Raw genomic sequence first — 16,996 nt, 5'->3', positions numbered from 1 at the left:
CAGTGACAAACACTACTCAGAACTTGTCCAGAAATTTATATAGCTCAAGATTAGTATGTTGATGTTTTTTAATAAATCCGTGATTCATATGGTCCAGTCTTAGAGCACTGCTGCTGCTGCTGCTGCTGCTGCTAAGTCGCTTCAGTCGTGTCCGACTCTATATTCAAAACACACAGGAATACCTGAAACCCAATTTCAAAATCCAAAAAATTCTCATAGCCTTGAAACTGGGAAGCACATAATTAACAAACTATCTTAAACACTTCTCTCTCATCAACTGTTCTCACACAAAGTAACTGATTGTGTGCCTCTTTTTTAAAACACCCTACTCTTCTTCAGTCCTGGCTGTGTGCTTTAGATCTTTCTCCCTCAGCTCTTTCCTCTTAATTCAGAGTCACACAAGCCCAAAAGAATTGGTCTCAATGCAGGTCCCTACTCTAGGAGGCTGGAACAGGGGAGCAGAGCTGATACAAACAATTAGCCATTCATATGGGTTTTTTCCTTTCACAGTTGATTTCTTTTCTCAGTTCACTCTAAATGTTCACTAAATCATGTATTCATAGATGTAGTTTTCTTTTAGCACAAGCTGTTTCCTTTGAGAATGAGCCACCTAAATGAGCCTAGGGCAAGGGCTCTATAATCATACATATAAAGTCACAGAGATCATGACTCAACAATCACCAGAATTTCAAATCTGTTATTCCTTTGAGCTCAGAGAAATTCAGCATTGAAAGCACAACAGTCTCAGGTACCATCTTCTCAATCCACATTTCAAGTTTGGATCTGAATACAAAACTGTCCACTTTTAAAGTGGACAGAGAGAGTTCTGTTATATAACATTAGGGGAAAGTGTGCAGCCTTTGAGGGCCTTTGGAGGTCTACCAAGTGGGATTTAAGACTTTTTAATTCTAAAAACACTTCAACATATTACTTCAAAAATTTCCAGGACCTAACCACTTGGATGAATTAAAAGAAACTAAATCTGCTTTCTTTGCTTCAACTTCTTAAATATCCATAAACTGGCAGTAGTTTAAAACAACATAAGCATAAAGAAAATTTGTAATCTTCATTATTTTCCCCATTACATCATGCAATAAAACTGACTTCCAAGAGTCACAACACAAACTCTCCTGATGAATGAGGCAATGGAAACTGGGCAAACCAACATCTTATTTTAAGTTGCATTAACTCTTAAAACCCTCCTCTCTGTCCCAAATATGGCCTATCTTTTTTGGAAAAACAGGTTTTGATCAAGCTTCTCAGTTTATTAGAAGTTGGTTGTTGTGTTATTGTTTAGTTGCTTAATTTGTGTCCCACTCTTTTGAGAGCCCATGGACTGCAGCCCACCAGGCTCCTCTGTCCATGGGATACCCCAAGCAAGAATCCTGGATTCCTGCCATTTCCTTCTCCAGGGGATTTTCCCAACTCAGGGATCTAATGGATTGAACCTGTCTCCTGCATTGCAGGTGGATTCTTTACCACTGAGCCACCAGGGAAACCCATGGAAACTGCTTAGGATTTGTCAGTTCCTATGAATTGGCTTAAGGAAATCTGTGTGCTTAGTCATTCAGTCGTGTCCGACTCTCTGTGACCCCATGAACAGTAGCCCACCAGGTTTCTCTGTTCATGGGATTCTCCAGGCAAGAATACTGGAGTGGGTTGACATTTCCTTCTCCATAAGAAAATCTCTAGGACATAATATTTAGGTAGGCTGCATACTCTGGACTCAAATAGAGGTTCATACTGGAAACTTCTGGTACAGGATTTCCCTGCTTGCCAGGAGAGGTGCCAGTGTTGTTGGATTCCTTGCACAATACTCTCTTGTTCTTCACACCAGCAGAATTTACTATTAGTAAGTGGTATATAAACTCCTGCTGCTGCTGCTGCTGCTAAGTCGCTTCAGTCATGTCCGACTCTGTGCCACCCCATGGACGGCAGCCCACCAGGCTCCGCCGTCCCTGGGATTCTCCAGGCAAGAACACTGGAGCGGGTTGCCATTTCCTTCTCCAGTGCATGAAAGTGAAAAGTGAAAGTCGCTCAGTCGTGTCCGACTCTTAGCGACCCCATGGACTGCAGCCCACCAGGCTCCTCCGTCCATAGGGTTTTCCAGGCAAGAGTACTTGAGTGGGGTGCCATTGCCTTCTCCATATAAATTCCTACCGCTATTCAATATAACAAAAGTAAGAATATAGATGTATTCATTAAGCAAAACATTCAGAAATACTGTGAAAGAAAGAACTGTTTAGAAACACAATTGTATTAGTCAGGGTTCTCCAGAGAAACAGAACCAAGAGGATGCGTATATGGTGAAAGAGATTACTTTAAAGGAATTGGCTCATGTGATTGTGGGAGCTGGCAAGTCTGAAATCTGTAGGCCAGGCCAGCAGGAAACACAAAAGAGTCAGAGCTGCTGGCTTGCGTCCAGAGTCCATAGGAAGGATTTTTATGTTAACCTGTTGAGGAAGGAGTAATAATCCTTCTACTCTGGTGAAAGTGACAGTGAAGTTGCTCAGTTGTGTCTGACTGTTTGCGACCCCATGGACTGTAGTGTACCAGGCTTCTCCCTCCATGGGATTTTCCAGGCAAGAGTACTGGCATTGGTTGCCATTTCCTTCTCCAGGGGATCTTCCCAACCCAGGGATCGAACCCTGGTCTCCCGCATTCCAGGCAGACGCTTTAGCCTCTGAGCCACCAGGGAAGCCTAGATCTCATTTATTTGCTCTTAAGGCCTTCAAATAATTGAGGCCCACCCATGTTATTGAGGGTAATCTTTTCTTGAACTCCTAATTATAAATGTTAACTAACATCTATAAAATACCATTAACAGCAATATCTAGGCTAGTGTTTGAGCAAACAACTGGGCACCACAGTCTGACCAAGTTGACACATAAAATTAACTATCACAGCTACCTTCATTCAATAGTATTTCCTCACTAGCTATAAAACTATAAATTCCCTTAGTGAACATTGTAAAGCTTCCTTTTAATAAGAAAACGAATCCCCTAATTTTCATTTTTCTTTGCTCTTTTCAGTCAGTTGTGTGGTGATGGGGATGGGTGGGGGTGAGGGAGAGAGGATTGGATGTTTGTCTTCAGGTGCTTGAGTCTGCTTAGTGATGTCACATATCTATGCTAGAGTATTGGGGACAGGACCGTGTGTCCATTCAAGAGGATCTAAAGATGAGCAAATGAGTTGCTCACAATCTAGTGGAAGACAGAGATGTAAACAATCCACCTGACATGTTAACATATGCAGAGTACATCATGAGAAAAGCTGGGCTGGAGGAAGCACAAGCTGGAACCAAGATTGCTGGGAGAAATATCAATAACCTCAGATATGCAGATGACACCACCCTAATGGCAGAAAGTGAAGAGGAACTAAAAGGCCTCTTGATGAAAGTGAAAGAGGAGAGTGAAAAAGTTGGCTTAAAGCTCAACTTTCAGAAAACTAAGATCATGGCATCTGGTCCCATCACTTCATGGCAAATGGATGGGGAAACAGTGGAAACAGTGGCTGACTTTATTTCTGCGGGCTCTAAAATCACTACAGATGGTGATTGCAGCCATGAAATTAAAAGATGTTTACTCCTTGGAAGGAAAGTTATGACCAACCTAGACAGCATATTAAAAAGCAGAGACATTACTTTGCCACCTAAGGTCCGTCTAGTCAAGGCTATGGTTTTTCTAGTAGTCATGTATGGATGTGAGAGTTGGTCTGTGAAGAAAGCTGAGCACCGAAGAGTTGATGCTTTTGAACTGTGGTGTTGGAGAAGACTCTTGAGAGTCCCTTGGACTGCAAGGAGATCCAACCAGTCCATCCTAAAGGAAATCAGTCCTGGGTGTTCATTGGAAGGCCTGATGTTGAAGCTGAAACTCTAATACTTTGGCAACCTGATGTGAAGAGCTGACTCATTTGAGAAGACCCTGATGCTGGAAAAGATTGAGGGCAGGAGGAGAAGGGGGTGACAGAGGATGAGATGGCTGGATGGCATCACTGACTCAGTGGACATGGGTTTGGGTGGACTCCGGGAGCTGGTGATGGACAGGGAGGCCTGGCGTGCTGCAGTTCATGGGGTCGCAAAGAGTTGGACGACTGAGTGACTGAACTGGAACTGGACATGTTACAAGTTGTATTATGCTGCTGCTGCTGCTGCTGTTGCTGCTGCTGCTAAGTCGCTTCAGTCGTGTCCGACTCTGTGCGACCCCATAGACGGCAGCCCACCAGGCTCCCCCATCCCTGGGATTCTCCAGGAAAGAACACTGGAGCGGGTTGCCGTTTCCCTCTCCAGTACATAAAAGTGAAAAGTTGAAAGTGAAGTCGCTCAGTCATGTCTGACTCTCAGTGACCCCATGGTCTGCAGCCCACCAGGCTCCTCTGTCCATGGGATTTGCCAGGCAAGAGTACTGGAGTGGGTTGCCATTGCCTTCTCCAACAAGTTGTATTATAAAGTCCCACAAAAAGTATATAGGCAATAGTGATGTAGGTATATAAAAGGGTGTGGATGTGATTGGGACCCTATCTGAAAGGAAGTTTCACAGACTTGGAAGGCAGCATTGCAAACCTTCCTTGCTACTTTTTCAGTTCAGGTGGGTGGAAGGGGAGAGACCATAAGCATAAAGAAATTGCTCCCAAGGCAGAGTCACTCCTCTGATGCAGCAACATCAGTTGCACCACAAAGATAGCTAGAATTAGTCAAATTCACGCAGCATGTCCTGACACTTGATGGCTTAATTAGGATGATTATGGGTGAACTTTTAAAATCTGCTTTGTCAGCAGATGATCCTGTGAGATGTTACCATAAGGAGCATGTTCCCATCCCTCACCCAGCCCAGGAGAAGCTCCAAACATGGAGCTAAAGTTAGTACATTAATAGTTTGTGGTGTGGTTGATGAAAATATTTTGTAATTGTGTTTACAGGAGTACTTTAGGTATTTTAGTACTTTAGAAAATTGCAACAGGTCAGGTTTTTTTTCTGTTCAGTTCAGTTCAGTTCAGTTCAGTTGCTCAGTCGTGTCCGACTCTTTGCGACCCCATGAATCGCAGCACACCAGGCCTCCCTGTTCATCACCAACTCCCGGAGTTCACTCAGACTCACGTCCATCGAGTCAGTGATGGCATCCAGCCATCTCATCCTCTGTCATCCCCTTCTCCTCCTGCCCCCAATCCCTCCCAGCTTCTGAGTCTTTTCCAATGAGTCAACTCTTCGCATGAGGTGGCCAAAGTACTGGAGTTTCAGCTTTAGCATCATTCCTTCCAAAGAAATCCCAGGGCTGATCTCCTTCAGAATGGATTGGTTGGATCTCCTTGCAGTCCAAGGGACTCTCAAGAGTCTTCTCCAACACCACAATTCAAAAGCATCAATTCTTCAGTGCTCAGCCTTCTTCACAGTCCAACTCTCACATCCATACATGACCACAGGAAAAACCATAGCCTTGACTAGACGGACCTCAGTTGGCAAAGTAATGTCTCTGCTTTTTAATATACTATCTAGGTTGGTCATAACTTTTCTTCCAAGGAGTAAGCGTCATTTAATTTCATGGCTGCAGTCACCATCTGCAGTGATTTTGGAGCCCCAAAAAATAAAGTCTGACACTGTTTCCACTCTTTCCCTATCTATTTTCCATGAAGTGATGGGACCAGATGCTATGATCTTAGTTTTCTGAATGTTGAGCATTAAGCCAACTTTTTCACTCTCCTCTTTCACTTTCATCAAGAGGCCTTTTAGTTCCTCTTCACTTTCTGCCATAAGGGTGGTGTCATCTGCATATCTGAGGTTATTGATATTTCTCCTAGCAGTCTTGATTCCAGCTTGTGTTTCTTCCAGTCCTGTGTTTCTCATGATGTACTCTGCATATAAGTTTTTTTTCTGTTAGGTTGTTGCAAAAGTAACTGCAGTATGCATTGTTGAACTTTGCCATTTGATATTGGAATATATTCTTAAATGTGGTTATATTTTATATCATTTTAATGCTCATTTCTCACTTTATTTTTTTTTCCTAATGACCTTACTTGATGCTTATTTTATATTTATTTTAGACTATAGAAATGATGTTATACAAAAAGCAAATTCAAGTGATTTATTTAATTCAGGTTCAAAATGTGTCATAAAATAGCAGAGACAACTTGCAACATAAACAGCCATTTGGCCCAGGAACTGCTAATGAATGAACAGTGCAGTGGGGTTCAAGAAGTTTGCAAAGGAGATCAGAGCCTTGAAGATGAGGAATGCAATGGCTGGCCACAGGAATTTGACAACTATGAATTGAGAGGGATCCTCTTACAACTACCTTAAAAGTTGCTGAAGAACTCAGTGTCGACCATTCTATGGTCATTTGGTTTTTGAAGCAAATTGAAAAGGTGAAAAAGCTCGATAAGTGGGTATCTCATGAGCTGACTCCAAATTTTAAAAAAAATTGTCCATTTGAAGTTTTATCTTCTCTTAGTCTCTGCAATGACAATGAACCATTTCTCAATTGGATTTTGATACGTGATGGAAAGTGGGCTGTATACGACGACTGGCGATGACCAGCTCAATGGTTGGACAGAGAAGAAGCTCCAAAGCACTTCCCAAAACCAAACTTGTCCCCAAAAAAAGGTCGTGGTCACTGTTCAGTGGTCTGCTGCCTGTGCAATCCACTCTAACTTTCTGAATCCCACCAAAACCATTACATCTGAGAAGTATCCTCAGCAAATCGATGAGCTGCACCAAAAACTGGAGCTGGCATTGGTCAAGAAAAGGCCCAGTTCTCCACAACAATGCCTGATCGCATGTGGCACAACTAGTGCTTCAAAAGCTGAATGAGTTGGGCTATGAAGTTTTGCCTCATCCACCATATTCACCTGACCTTGTGCCAACAACTACCACTTCTTCAAGCATCCTGACAACCTTTTGCAGGGAAAGTGCTTCCACAACCAGCAGGAGGCAGAAAATGCTTTCCAAGAATTCACTGAATCCCGAAGCATGAATTTTTATGCTACAGGAATGAACAAACTTATTTCTCATTGGCAAAAATGTGTTGATTGTAATGGTTCTATTTTGAGCCTAGTTATAAAGATTTAAAACTCATGGTCCGAAACCACAATTACTTTTTCCCCAAACTAATATCTTGTAGGAAGATTGCAACAACTTTTTGTGATACAAAAAGTTTTATGTGTAGGACATACACATATGTATTTACACACAGATATGTATTTGTATATTTGTAATACTTAGATATCTATATAACATATATGTATAAATAAAAGCTTTGTCTCTGAGAGAGAGAATAAGACAGAAAATGAGAGAGTCATGATACAAAGAGAAAGATTTATAACAGAGTTGAGGTGGTTTTTTTTTTTTTAAGTGTTTTTATACTAGCCTAGTATGAAGGCTAGCCTAGCTGAAGCTGAAGCTCCAATACTTTGGCCACCTGGTGCAAAAAGTCAACTCATTAGAAAAGACACCAATGCTGGGAAAGACTGAAAGCAGGAGGAAAAGGGGACAACAGAGGACAAGATGGTTGGATAGCATCACCGACTCAATGGACATGAGTCTGGGCAAACTCAGGGAGATGGTGAAGGACAGGGAAGGCTGGTGTGTTACAGTTCATGAGATTGCAAAGAGCTGGACATGACTGAGCAACTGAACAACAAAATACTAGCCTAAGGGCTTTCCAGGGGGCTCAGTGATAAAGAATCTGTTTGCCAAGCAAAAGATGCAGGTTAGATCCCTGTGTCAAAAAGATCCCCCAGAGAAGGAAATGGCAACGCACTCTAGTATTCTTGCCTGGAAAATCCAATGGACAGAGGAGCCTGGCAGGCTACTGTCCATGGAGTTGCAAAGGGTCAGATATGATTTAGTGACTGCTGCTGCTGCTGCTAAGTCACTTCAGTCGTGTCCGACTCTGTGTGACCCCATAGATGGCAGCCTACCAGGCTCCCTGGTCCCTGGGATTCTCCAGGCAAGACTTAGTGACTAAACAACAACAAATACCAGCCTAAAGTGCTCACAAATACTTTTTTTTTTTTTTTCCAGAAGGAAAAAGTTGGTGAGAGTAAACTAGCTATGACCCATATCATGACTAACAACTGACACACAATGGTGGCAGTATGTGTGGAAGAAAACAAAGAGTAGGACAAAGCTGCTGGGTTGGTAATTTTCTGTTTTTGTTTTTTTGCAGACATGTAAACACTGAATTCTCATAGTGCTGAGGTACCAAAAATGAATTGAAAAACAATACCCCTCACCAGATGTTTAGCATGTTATATAAAAACGGACTTAATTCTAGGATGTTAAAATGCCTCAGAGCAATGGGGTAATATAATTTACTAGGTTTTTGATATGGGTGTGTAGCTTATGTTGATTTCACTGGGCTTTTTCAACTCTTTGTTCTGTGTTTAACTTAGAAGACCTAACTAAAATTAAGTGATGACTGTGTATTTGGGGTTTTCTGTGATAATATGGGTTTTATTCAATTTTCCTATTTTTTAAGACAGGGAATTCGTAAAACATGTAACTAAATATTTTAAAAATATTTTAGTTTTGGGGGTTATTCTTATATTTGTATTTATAAATTTAAAAATAGGAGAGAGTTTTAAAAAGGGGGCTTCCCTGGTGGCTCAGATGGTAAAGGATCTGCCTGCAATGCTGGAGACCTGGGTTCAGTCCCTGGGTCAGGAAGATCCCCTGGAGAAGGGAATGGCAATCCACTCCAGTATTCTGGCCTGGAGAATCCCATGGACAGAGGAGCCTGGCAGGCTCCAGTCTGTGGGGTCACAAAGAGTCAGATACATGACTGAGCGACTTTCACTTTGACTTTCTCAGCCAGGAAGAACCATTCTTCTCTCTTTGTACTCTTTTCCATGGCATTTGAACTCAGCATCTTAAGACTTTGGACGCTGTTGATGGGAGAGAGCTCCCTAATGAATATCCAGCTCCAGATAGTCCTCTGAACTCTAGACTTTTGCATCTAACAGTTCAATGAACATCTCCACTTGGAGTCTGATTGGCCTTTCATATATATGTTCCAGGATGAACTCTTCTCTGCCCCTGGTCCCCAATCCCCCTTAGACTCGCTCCTCCTGCATTGTTAGTCATCTCAGTACTACACTTCTACCCTTGCCTCAGGCCAGTGGTTTTGGAATCAACAATGACTCCTCTCTCGAAAGCATGCCGTAGGCCACGTGTGCGTGCATGTATGCTTGGTCATGTCTGACTCTTTGTGACCCTTTGGACTGTAGCCCACCAGACTCCTCTGTCCATGGGATTTTTCAGACTAGAATACTAGAGTGAGTTGCCGTTTCTATGAGCCAATCTTCTTGACTCATCCTTTGATTTTCTACTTTTTTTGAGCCCACTCGGATGGCAATTATATATACTTCAGTGTAATGTACCCTGACTCTGAAGTCTTCTCTCTCTTACAGTTTCCCCAGGTTTATATGGTTGTGTCAACTACTACAGCATCCATCTAACTGGATTCTTATACAGGATAGTTCAAAGTGATCCTTTCACAACGTAAGTTTGATTATGTTATGCCTGCCCCAGTCCCCCTTTGACTTCTCATTTCACCCACAGTAAAAGACAAAGGGCTTACTACAATGGTCTACAAGGCCCGCAGGAGCTACCCTCATGTTTACCTTCTTCTAATCCACGCTTTCTAACGCTTGTTTCATCTCCTAGTATGTTCCCCCTCATTTCTTTTTCTTTTTTTTGAACTACGTAATTCTTCTTTTAAAAAAATTATTTATTTTGGTTTGCTAAGTCTTTTGTTGTGTTTGGGCTTTCTTAGTTGCAGTGAGTGAGGACTCCTCACTGTTCTCATTTTGGTGGCTTCTCTTGTTGTGGAGCACAAACTCTAGGTGCACCGGCTGCAGTAGTTGCAGCACAGGGGCTCATTAGCTGTGACCTGAGGATCGTAGAGTGTGTGGGCTCGGGTAGTCGTGGCGCAGGGCCTTAGCAGCTCCACAGCATGTGGAATCTCCCTGGACCAGGGATCGATCCTGTGTGCTCTGCATTAGCAGGTGGATTCCCATCCACTATACCACCAGGGAAGTCTTCCCCATCATTTCAATCCATTGTTGTGGTCTACGAGTTTTCAATTGCTGCTTATGGCCCCAAAGGGGGGTGGGAGGTGGGGGGATAGGGGGGTGGGGGGGTAGGGGGGTTGGGGGGGTGGGCCAGGGGCATGCTTCCCAGGTGGCTCAGTGGCAAAATACATAATTATGTGGGACTCACCTGGATAAACCAGGATAATCTATTTTAGGATCTCACACTTTAATTCCATCTGCAATGTTCCTTTGCCATATAATATAGCAAATTCACCCCAGTGGCTCAGTAGTAAAGAATCTGCCTGCAGTTCAGCAGATGCAGTTTCCATCCCTGGGTCAGGAAGATCCCCTGGAGAAGGAAGGGCAACCCATTCCAGTATTATTGCTTGGGAAATTCCATGGACAGAGGAGCCTGGCAAGTGACAGTCCATAGGGTCACAAAGAATGGGACACAACTTAGCAAGTGAACAACAACAACATAGCAGATTTACAGGTTCTGGGAGTTAAGACTTGGACCTCTTTGGGGAACTAGCATTCTGTTTACAGAGGGCCTCTTGGATAAGCATGCTTCCATCTCATGGCTCATACGTGCTGTCCTGTTACCTGGAACAGTCCTCCTCAGATAATTACACAACACATTCTATCACTTTGTCCAGGTCTCTCAGTGAAAGATCTGTTATCACCATATCCTATCAGCTTCTCTGATCAGCCTTTAAAAGAAACCTCTCCTTACTCGTTTTTTCTCTTTGACCTGCTTTTTTTATTTTTTCCTTTCTCTCACCAGTACCTGACAAAAGACTATAACCATTAACTTCTCTGTTTTCTCCCTCACTCGGCCACGTCCTTTGAGATCAGGGACTTTGATTTATTTACCATTGGATTCCCACTTCCTACAGCAGTTCCTGGCACATGGTAAAATGTTCAATACATATTTGTTGTATTAATGAAAATCACTAAACAGACCCAGAGACCACTCCATTAATCATCTCTGAGAAAAATTAGTCAAGTAACTCTGAATTGGCCTACTAATAGAATAATGTAAAAAAAAATCTTATTCATGAGAATATCATTAGTTTGTCAAATGCCTTGCTGAAATCATTAATGGCAACTTCCCTAGCATCTCCCCATCTATCATAAAAGGAAACAAGGAGCTTGGTATTTGTGTTCTTGGTGTACCTGAACTAGCTCAAAAATTTTATTCTCTTCCATTTCTAAGAGCTGACAAGCTTTTTAATAATCTGTTCTAAAATCTTGAAAGAGCTCAAGTCTGTAGTTTTCATAATTCCTTTTTTTCCTTCTTTCAAAATCAGAATATCTCTCATTTGAAAATTCTTTAAAAAATGTTTTTATTTTATTTATTTTTGGCTGCACTGTGTCTCTCACTGTGGCACAAGGGGCTTTTTGTTGCTGTGTGCAGACTATTTCTTGTGGTACACTGGCTTCTCGTTGTGGTAGCTTCTCTTGTTGTGGAGCACAGACTCTAGGCCCGTGCTCAGTAAGTCACAACTAAGTTGTAGAGTCAGTTGCCTCGTGCAAATAGGATCCTAATTCCTGGGCCAGGGATCGAACCTGTGCCCTATGCATTATCAGGCAGATTCTTAAGCACTGAATCACCAGGGAAGTCCCTCATTTGCAAATTCTTGATACTTGTCTTAAATATTCCCTCAAGATGATTGACAGTGTACTCTCAATCTATCAATGACTCTATAATTAGAGATATGAATCCCTTTAATATTACCATTTCTTCTTTTGCTTAACCTCCAACCATCCCACCCCCCTCCTCGGTTATGTTTCTTTTGTTTATTCTTATTAAGGTTGCTTTGCTTGGAGCAAAGAATCAGCACAAAATGAAACTTTAAGGTTTTGCTGTCTGTCACCAGCTGCAGCTGAGCAAAGATCTGAACATTTTCTCTGGACTTACCTAAACAGCTGCTTGAGAAGTTCTGACACATTCTGACAGTTAACCTTCCCCTCACCACTGCTGAGGGTTGCAGTGACTATCTTTTTTACTTGTAGCTGATCCACCAGACAGCACCTGGTGCAATCTCTTTGGTTTCCTATGGATTTTCTTCTTTCCTTTCCTCTTGGGTAATATTTTTAATAATATGGGCATAATATTTTGGTTTCCCCTTCTTCCTGAGCCATTTCCTGGTTTAGATCTGTGTCACCACAAGTATACCTACCCTTCTGAATTAAAACAGATTAAAAAAAATTTTTTTTTTGAAACCAAGCACAAGCAAAATGTGCTGTATGCAATGGAGCAATTATTTTGTCAAGGTGTGCTCCCTGGACTACCTGCATTAGGATCATGGGATAGGGAGTGGGCTGCTTATTACAATATAGATTATCAATTGTGTGTGCGCTCAGTCATGTCTGACTCTTTGTGACCCAGGCTCCTGGGCTTCTCTGTCCAAGGGACTTTCCAGGCAGGAATACTGGAGTGGGTTGCCATTCCCTCCTCCAGGGGATCTTCCCAACCCAGGAACTGGACCTGAATCTCCTACATTGGCAGGCAGATTATTTATCCCCAAGCCACCTGGGAAGCCAGAATTGGAAAGAGATGGATGGCAGGCTTGGTAATCAGCATTTTAAACAAGTTTCTGAGGTTATATTCTTCAGAGTTTGAGAACTTTATTTGTCAAAGATATGCAGGGGCATAAATTCTTGCTATTAAGGAGGTAATGCTATATTTAAGATGAGGTGTAAAAATAATATATGTCAAATGAATGGCCTAGAGAGTAAGTGCATTCACTTGAGTCAGCAAATCCAGCTGTCAAGGATGGGGTGGGGGTGGTCAGGTTGGCTTCATGAAAGAGGCATTTATTACTCATAAGAGATACTCAAGAATTGTTTGTTGAATTAATGACCGATCTGTCCTGAAAGGTGAAGAAACCATAACTTTTCTTTAATGGTGAACGAATTCAGGATCCTCTTGTATATCATTTTTATGCAGATAAGGAAACTGAGTTCTAGAGAAGTTATTTGACAATCGCCCCATGTCACACAACATGGTAGTACTGAAAAAGACTGAAATAGAGGTTTTCTAATTCCAGAATTTGGACTGGGATAAGAGTAAGGGGAAGGCATTCTGAGAGCTGGAGTTAATTTAGTTCAGTGTGTAGAGAGGAAGGGCAGAGGCTTTGATTGAGAGTTTAATAATGACAGACAAGCCTGAGAAGGTAGATTGGAATCAGATGGTGAGCAACTTTGAATACTAGAATAATGGATGTATCAATAGATACTGGATACCTGCTGAAAATTTTAGGATGAGGTAAAAGCAATTTATTAGGAAGATTTATCTATAATTGCTACAAAGATGAGAAGGATGAAAGGCCAGGATGACGCAGTGAGAAGGAGCCAGATTCATGGTCCGTGATGAGAAAATTCAGACCCGGTTTGATAGAAAATGGATGTGACCAAATTTAAAGAATGAATCAATAAGACATGGAAACTAGTTAAAATCTGGTCTACTTCAGTAGTTTCCTTCTTTTTCTAGTTGACTAACTTTTCAGTTGCAGTTTCTAAGAAGCTAGGGATTCACTTTTTGTCATTCCAATATAGGGCCCAACTTTTTTATTTTAAATAAATAAATAGTCAAATCTAAGTTTTACAGTTAGGAGACAATAAAAGCACTGTTTTGAAATACCAATTCAGGGAATTCTCTGGCTGTCCAGTGGTTGGGATTCCATGCTTTCACTGATGAGGGTCCAGGTTCAGTCCCTGGTGGGAGAACCAGGATCCTGCAGGTAGCATGGCATGGCCGAAAAAAGAAAGAAAAAGGAAAAAACATACCAGGTCATTCAGCAAACCTTTAAAAGAAGCATCTCTTTGTTCGGCACTGTACCAGTCTGGGAGCTTAGAAATACATGATTTATGGTCTCTGTATTAGAGTCCTCCACTGGATCAGAACCAATAGGGTGTGTGTGTGTGTGTGTGTGTGTGTGTGTGTGTGTGTGTGTAAATAAAGATTTATTTTAAGGAACTGGCTCATGCAATTATGGAGACAGAGAGGTCCCAAGATCTTTGGAATGAGTCAGCAAGCTGGAGCCCCAACTGTATTTCTAGTTCCATGGTTAGCGGACTGGAGACCCAATAAGTCTCCAAATATTCAATTTGAGTCTAAAGGCAGAAAAAAACTGACGTTGTTGTTTAAAAGCAGGAATCCTCTGTAACTTCGGGGAGGGTCAAAATTTTTGTTCCATTCTGGTCTTGAACTGATTGAATAAACCTCACCCACATTATGGAAGACAATCTGGTTTGCTCAGTCTACTGATTTAAATGTTAATCTCATTCAAAAACACCCTCACAGAAATACCCAGAATAACATTTAATCAAATCATCGGTCATTTGGTGGCCCCATCACGTGGCCACATAAAATTAGCCATCACGACTGCTGTCTTCAAGGAGGTTACACTTTTTTGGGGAGAAGACAGACAAGTAAATAATAACACACCATTTTAATGCTCCAATGTATGTACTTTAAAAGCACTATGACAACAAAGGGAGGAGGATGAATTTTGCCTATAGAGAAAGAGAAATCAATGAAGTTATACGACAAATAGGAAAACACCTGGACAGACCATTTGTTCATGGATATCAGGCTCTCTGAGCACAGCAGTATTAACCCACAATACTCCAAATTGTCCCAGGTGGGAAATAAATACACTTTTGAAGTTTAGATGTAGCCAGGAGATTGTAAGAGCTAGATTCCAGGAAGAAATCAAGGCAACCACAAAACGTATTGAGCTAGTTCTTAAATGGAGAAAAAACGCCAATGAAAATTTCTAAGATGCAGGATTAGTGAGAAGTTCTAAAAACAGGAATATGTTATTTTTTACATTTAAATTAAAAAATTGCGTGAAATTTAAACACATACAAAAGGGACTACCACAGCAAAGTTCCCTATCCATCAAGTTTATAACAGTTATAAAGATTGTCCCATACTCAATCTGTTTTCTCTCTCTGCTGAATATTTGAAAACAAATCTCAGAAATGCCATCATTTCAATTACATATACTTCAATAAAAGCGTCTCTAAAAATATGGACATTTTATAAACCTTAGCAATTTTTAAAAAGACAATGCAATTTTGACACCTAACAAAATTAATAATAATTCTTTAATATCATTTGAATATTGTCAAACATCCAGTTCATATTAAAATGTTCTATTGTCTCCAACATTACATTTGAATGCACTGACTCATGAATCTTTTTTATTTAGAGAGGACCCACTTCTTTTTCTTTTTCTTTGTTTCTCATGCTATTGTCATATTGAAGAAATTCAGTCTGTTGTCATTTAAAATATCCCACATGCTGAGTTTATTCTAATATTTATTTATAATTTATTCACTATATTGTTCTTCAATATAATCCTCTATCTTTTGCTCCGTGTGTATGTGTGTTAGTCGCTCAGTCATGTCTAAATCTTTGCGACCCCACGGACTGTAACCCGCCAGGCTTCTCTGTTGATGAGATTCTCCAGGCAAGAACACTGGAGTGGATTGCCATTCCCTTCTCTAGAGGATTTTCCCAACCCAGGGATCGAACCCTGGTCTCCTGCATTGCAGGCAGACCCTTTACGGTTTAAGCTACAGGGAAATCTTTTGCTCTGCACCTTCAGGCATTTCTAGTCCCCACTCTGCTTTAAGTCAGAGGTTCTTATGGGAGCAGTAGACTTGGAGAGATGCTTTCCAAAGGAGGATAGTGGATCATGGAAAAGGGAACGGCTGAGTAGAAAGTGAAATGGCAAAAAGACAAAGGAGGGGCTTTCTGGTGGTCCAGTGGCTAAGACTCCATTCTCCCAGTGCAGGGGGCCTGAGTACGATCCTTGCTCAGGGAACTAGATCCCGCATGCCACAATTAACAGTTCACATGCAACAACTAAAACATCCAAAATCCCACAACTAAGTCCCGGCACACCCAAATAAGTTATAAATAAATAGGGATAAATATCAAAATAGAAAGAAGACAAAGGAAGCAGAAATGGAAAGAGAGATGATGAAGAGAAACATAAAGCCTTGCCACAGCTCCCCTACACCTACCAAAGGAAGTAAATGAAATTTGAAGCAATGGAGACATCAAGTATAGATATTAAAATAATTATAAAAAGATCACTATTACACAAGGAGTAAATGATGTAAATGATGTAAATCTGAATAGTAAAATGTGTTAAGTCTACTAAATAGATTACTGTTACTGTTACATTGGCATTGTGGGTTCTTTGGCTGAAATACACAGCTAACAATTTTTTCTTAAGGAAAGATTATGACACTTATTGTAGAATAATGTAGAATTCAGTGGTAAATGGTTTAGTATAGCTTTACAGTTTGTAGCTTTTATAGTCTTAGACTATAAAATAAAAGAGTTGGACTGAAAATATCTTGCTCTTACCCAGTTTCATCACCCCACTGCTTTCCACACTCTTGCTTTTTGTTGGCCAGCACACTCCTTCATTTTAAGCCAAGTATTTGAAAGTGTCATGTAAAAGTTCTCCTGCAGCCAGGCAGCAGCTGACTTTATTTTTACTCAAGTGTGAGATAGCACTCACAGATGTCAGCTTGTATTCTTTTTTAATGAAATAACCTTTGTGAATTCCAAATACACTAAAACACTGCCAGAATTATTTAGAAACTTAGTGTACAGTGATCAATGCAGACTCCAGCAACACCTCAAATATATCAAATATCCATTCTCATAGAGATCAGGTGAGATCAACATGACAGGAGTAACAATTTTAGCTTTTTTATAAAAATTCACTCACTATTATTTTCATTTTGTACATTTCTCTCTGTTGCTTCCATCTAAGATAGAGTGAAGCCGAAGACATTTATTTGTTCTGCCTATTAAGATGACAGTGATATCTCACACTATTTAAAAAACATCTGAATTTGAAACTTTTCAACAGGAAGAAGCAAACATGTTTGAGAATTTGTGTATAAATAACTATTTACTTATTTATTTCCAGTTTCA

Source organism: Capricornis sumatraensis, chromosome 1 (genome assembly GCF_032405125.1).
Source record: "Capricornis sumatraensis isolate serow.1 chromosome 1, serow.2, whole genome shotgun sequence".
Lineage (NCBI taxonomy): Eukaryota > Metazoa > Chordata > Mammalia > Artiodactyla > Bovidae > Capricornis > Capricornis sumatraensis.
Note: the sequence above shows the minus strand (reverse complement) of the source record.